The sequence below is a fragment of the Rhinopithecus roxellana genome, chromosome 10 (assembly GCF_007565055.1).
Source record: "Rhinopithecus roxellana isolate Shanxi Qingling chromosome 10, ASM756505v1, whole genome shotgun sequence".
In the NCBI taxonomy this organism is placed as follows: domain Eukaryota; kingdom Metazoa; phylum Chordata; class Mammalia; order Primates; family Cercopithecidae; genus Rhinopithecus; species Rhinopithecus roxellana.
Window position 1 is genome coordinate 107985750 of NC_044558.1, and position 6000 is coordinate 107991749.

Genomic DNA, 6000 nt, shown 5'->3' on the forward strand with positions numbered 1-6000 from the left:
GAAGGAAGGAAAGAAAGAAAAGAGATTACTACGTTTAGGCGGGCATGGTGGCTCACGCCTTTAATCCCAGCACTTTTGGATGCTGAGGCCGGCAGATCACAAGGTCAAAAGATCGAGACCATCCTGGCCAACATGGTGAAACCTCATTTCTACTAAAAATACAAAAATTAGCTGGGTGTGGTGGCACACGCCTGTAGTCCCAGCTACTCCAGAGGCTGAGGCAGGAGAAACTCTTGAACCTGGGAGGTGGAGGTTGCAGTGAGCCAAGATCGCACCACTGCATTCCAGCCTGGCGACAGAGTGAGACTCCGCCTCAAAAAAATAAAAAAAAAAGAAAAAAATAGATTATTACGTTTAAAGGAACTATAAAAGTTATTTAGTTGAATTCTGTACTACAAGGTTAAGTCTCCTCTAAGTTGTTTCCATCAAGGGATAATTACCCTATGTTTTTTGAATAGCAGTATAGCATCATGGATGAGGGAGTTAGCTATGACATCGGATAGTCCTGGCTTTCCTTTTACCACCTGCATGAATTTGGCCAAGTTCCTTAACTTCTCTGTAGTTTAGTTTTCTCATCTGTAAATTTAGGATATATAAAGCACCTAGAACAATGTCCAACACATATTGGATGGTCAGTAACAGGTAGCTCTTACCATTATTACATTCTTATATTATTACATACATCTTTGGGGGAAGTTCGTTTCTATCTAGAAGGATCAGAGGTTATTTATTGTTTTGTGTTGGTTTTTTTTTTTTATGATAGTGATAGGAGTTCATTTCTGGTGATAGCAGAGTGGCTTTTATTGAACTACCATTTGCCAATAGCAATTTTGAACTCTGGATCTAAAAACAGTGCAAACAATCATAAAATCAGAATTAAAATGATTGTTTGAAGTCCCTGGGGAATGACTAAAAATAGGCAGAAACCAGAGGAATGGTAATCCTTGAAATATGGAAACAAACTAAGTGAGGTTCAAATTTAAACAGCTTTTTCTCTGAGGGCACACCTCATCTTGCAAAATACGTAAGGGACAGAGTGCAATCAGGAAGAGACTGAATGACTGGACTGAGGATTCAGAAGTCAGGGTGTGGGTCTGCCAGAGTAGTTAGAAATAAAGGAGGGGATGTTTCAACAAGGAGGGAGACAGTGTGGCGAGCCCCAAAATCTGTGCACAAATTCTCCTAAAACTATTAGCTGACTACCAAAAATACATACACATGATGAGACTCTAGAGAATTCAATGCAGAGTCATAGCTGAAAGACTAAAAGAACTAAGCCCCAGAGATTTCAACAGATGCATGGTACTGGAGAGACACATTTTGTAATTTAAGTCCGGTCAAGGAAAAGGGACTTAAGAAATTATTTGTGCTTTTCATTAAAACCCTAGTAGGGGACTACCTTAAGAAGAAGAATTTTAGAACCAAGGACTACAAATGAGAACTGACAGCAAACCAAAAATACGCCCACCCATCAAACCTCCATAAGATAAAAGTAATTTAACTGTATGCTAGAACAAAACTCAACAATATTGCCCACAATGTACTTTAAATAATTAAAAATTACTTTATATACAAAGAAGCAGGAAAATATCATCCACAATCTAGGGAAAAAACAGTCAACACATTTCCAGAAGTCCCAGGTGTTAGAATTAGCAGATGGAGACTTTAAAATAACTATACTTTACATGTAAAATAATCCATTGAAAAAGATTGCTATAATGGATAAAGAGATGGGGGATATCGGGATAGATATGGAAATAGAAAAATAACCAAATGGAAATCCTTAAACTGGAAAAATATATCTGAAATTTAAAAATTCATTGAATGGACTTAGCAAATTAGGTTGCTACAGAATTTTTTTTTTAAAAAAACAGTACACTTCTGAACAGATCAGTAGAAATTATCTAACTCAGCACTGAGAAAAAAATTATTTTCAAAACTTTCAGAGCTATGATGGCTTGTTCATGTTTCAACATGTGTGAAATTGAAGTCTAAGACAGGAAGGAAAGATAGAAAAGAGTCCCAGATAGGAAGCAACTGAAGTTCTAGATAGCAAGGAAAGAGTCCTTTGAAAAAGGGATGGTAAAAGTTTTTTTCAAATTTGATTTAAAATATTAACCAACTTTAGATTTAGGAATTTCAATGAACTCCAAGCAAGATAAGTAAAAAGAAAACCACACCCAAGCAAATCATAGTCACAGTTCTGAAAATCAAAAATAGGAAAAACATCTTAAAATCAACCAGAAGGAAAAAACAGAGTCCTAAGGAAGGGGGCAATAAGAATAAAGGCTGACTTCTCATCAGAAACATTGGAGACCAAGTGATAATGAGTTGCCTTCTTAAAAGTGCTGAAAGAAAAAAAAAGTCAGCCTATTAATCTAGATAACTTACACTAGACTTACATTTAGCCATATTATTAATTATGTTGTGTAAATTGACCACAACTTTCATTTAAAAGCAGAGATTGTTCTATTTTAAATAAAAGACACCAACAGGTTGAAAATAGAAGTATGGAGAAGTGGAGACCATGTGAACACTGAGCATAAGAAAGTTGGTGTCGCTGTATCGTCATTAAGGTATATTTCAAAAATGGATACTGCCAGAGGTGAAATAAAATGTTTTATAATGATGAAAGCATCACTTTGTTAAGATGACATAGTTCTAAATGTGTTTGCATTTAATGATGAGATATTTTATTTTTTAAACATCTGGTACAGTAATTCTCATTTAGGACAGAGGTGCCTTGGTTAGAAAGGTATTTTGATAAGTCTATTGGAATAAGTGGTCTCTATGAGCCATTGATGTGGGGTAGCTTTGATGCTTCAGAGGAGCAGGTAAAATTACTTGAGACAGGAGATAGGGTCACAAATCTTCCCAGTTTTTCCAGAATTGAGATTGACTTTCGGTGCAAAATCGGGGACTATCCCCAAACTGAGACAGCTCCAGGTAAACTGGAATGGCTGCCTATCCTGCAAAGAGAAGAATTTATTTGCTTTGGAAATTGGAGAAATAAAAGAGAAAGGGAAGAAAAGAATAGATAGCCATCAGATGACAGAAGGTTGTACAGTGGATTAAGTGACCCATTACAGTGATCCCTCAAACATTAAGTAAAATTACTAAACTCACAAAAATGATCGTTGTAAAATGTGTTTGTATGTTTGAGAAGCTAGTAATGAGGGATAATGGTTGAAAAGTAGCATGCATCCTGAACATGGTATTTCTGGAGTAAGGATCATGAGAACTTAAGTTTTGGGGAATTTGTAGGAATCATGGAAATAGTTTTAGACTTTCATAGGTTATGAAATGGGAGGTTTGAGTCAAGTTTGGGTATATTAAGGGCAAAAAGAACTGAGATTATATCTGGATCTTACAACTGTATTAGTTAAGAATCATTCGGTTTTGGATAATAGAAAATCTACCTTTAACTGGGTCATACACTAAAGGAAATTTATTTGTTCATGTAACTGAAGATTCCGGAGGTAAGGTGGGCTTCTGGCTTGACTCAATCCAGAAGTACATGATTCACATCTGAGCTGTCATTCATTTCTCAGCAGTTATCTCAGCAACCCTCTTCCTTGTGACATTTTGTCTTCAGTCTAGTTTTCCTGCTGGCAGCAACAGTGGTCACAGCAGTTCCAAGACACATTCTCACACAATACATGGGTCTTCAAACTTTTTCTATAAAGGGTGAGATAGTAAATCGTCTAGCTTTGTGTCTCTATTACAAATAGTCAACTCTGCCATTACAGTGCAAAAGCAACCATACACAACATATAAACAAAAGGCATAGATGTGTTCCAATAAAACTTTTAAAAATCAATTTGAATTTCTTATAATTTTCATGTGCCATGAAATATTATTTGCATTTTTCTCCCTACCATAAAAAATTTGAAATTATTCTTAGCTCAGGAACTGAACAAAAACCAGGCAGTGGTCCAAATTTAACCTGGGGGCTATGATTTGCTGACCGAAGACTTCAAAGATTACTTGACTTTAATTACAAAAAATTCGCTTCTCCATAGCATATGTTCTCTTTTGTCTTCTCCATACTCCCACTCAAGATAACCCTATCCAGTACCATTTATATGCCAAAATCCTCCAGTCTTTTATCTCCAACCCAGAGTGCTCTCCTATCTCCAGATTCTTGTAGCCCCACCTGCCTACTTAACGTCTCCATTTAGAAGTTTAATAGAATTTTAAACTTAACATGATCAAAATCCTCTGGGGAACTCTGTTTCCTTAAAATGGATCCAGCTCCAAGCAGCCAGTAGGGGCACGTTGACACTCCCGTGCAATTGATCTCATTTCCGCAGTATGGTATTTCAACATTCTTTACATTTCTAATATGCATATAGTGTCAAAAGACAAAATTCCAACAAAGTTATTTATAGATCTAATTTGCTTTTATTTGCAAGTCATGAATCAGGGACAGCCTCCATTCTGCAGAACAGAATGAGATCTCCTACTGGACAATGGCGCAACAGTGGGTTTTATAAGGTAGGAACAAGGAAACAGAAGAATAGAAAAGAAAACCTGATTGGTTAATATCAGGCTGCTTTTTTGTAAGAGTTCAAACAGAGGGACTTCCCTATTACACTCACTCAGGTAAACTGGAATCTTCTGTTTTCAGGAAAAATTGTTCTGTTCTGTTTTGGGATCTCTGCTTTTTAAAAGTTTTGGTTTGATGATGTGGCATTCAGCATGAGTGACTCCATTGTGGTTTGGTCAGGTCTGTTGGGGACTAGCGCAGGAGCATAATTTTTAACAGGTGAGGTGAAATGAAGTATGCACTTTCTGAAATGAGGAAAATTATATGAAATTCAAGGTATTACTCTTTTTTCCTCCTCTAGGGATGATAAAACTGAGAAATAAATCAAGAGTGTGACAACAAACTGAGGACTTTTTCAGCAATATCTGTCAGCCTTTGGAAATTTGGCGAGAAGAAGTGGTCATGATTCAATGTCTTGCTTGCACAGAAGCCTCCAGTTCAAACTTGGATCTTGCCCCATCTGATTTCTTCTGATATATACAAATACTCTAGATATTGCTTTGAGATTTTGCTGTTGATCACTGGCCTTCTGCAGCTTCATAGGTGCTTTAGCTCCCAGTAGGACAGTTTAACTACTATCTTTTCTGTGAGTTCAAGGCCTGTATATCTCCTCAGCTTGCTCTCAATTTGTCCAGCTGATCTATTTCTTTGTCAAGTTGCTTTGGCTTCCCTACTCTCCCTGTGTTTTGAAAAGAATAAATTCTCCAGTAAATTAAAACTACACTCTGATAAAAATGAGCATGCATGTGTATTTAGTCCTTTGTTTATTCAATATGCATTTTTGGAGGTTTGCTCTGTATTAGACATAGTTCCAGGCTCTAAAAACACAAAGATCCTTAAGCTGTGGCCCATCCCTTAAGATGATGATAGTATATTAAAGGCAACAAAAATGCAAACTTACAATTCACAGTACAACAATGCAGATAGATGTTAACATGAAACCTCCACAAAATGTTTTAGGAAGACAGGGAAATAGCAAGGATTCATGGGAGATGATGCAGTAACTATATTGGTGGGGGTGGGGCGGAAGCATAGGAAAAAAGAAAGAAGGAAGACAGAAACAAGAATCCCTAGTCCAAAATATTGTTAGTTGAGCCACAAGTTGATTACTTCCGGGAAGAAATATTGAGGAGATGTATTGGGTAGATGAAATACCTAATGAGACCATAAATGACGAGAATTGCCTCTTATAGCATATGAGAAGATAATTTTTATCAGATAATGAAATTGTTTTCAGTCTTCAGAATGAAAATGAATCCCTTGCTAATGCAGATCATGCTAATAAAGGAAGTAAAAGAGAATCTTAGAATTATACTTGGCTCATGATAGGCAGAAACCAACCTAAATAGCCTAGGAAAAAAAAGAAAGATAATAAAGTAATCAAAATAATTGCTTAATAGGGAATGTGAAAGATCTGCAATGTTAAATTATAAATGTACATTTTCATGAAA

The 6000-nt window shown here is 36.3% G+C and overlaps 1 protein-coding gene across 2 annotated transcripts in view; it reads left to right on the forward strand.

Moving 5' to 3' along the window:
* The window catches only part of CFAP54 (cilia and flagella associated protein 54), a 380731-nt gene extending 375454 nt beyond the window's left edge, over window positions 1-5277 (forward strand). For both annotated transcript variants that reach the window (XM_030939210.1, XM_030939211.1), the window contains one exon: window positions 4851-5277. The gene's annotated coding sequence lies outside the window, so the exon portion shown is untranslated. The remainder of the gene's footprint in view (window positions 1-4850) is intronic.
* The last annotated feature ends 723 nt before the right edge of the window (window positions 5278-6000 follow it).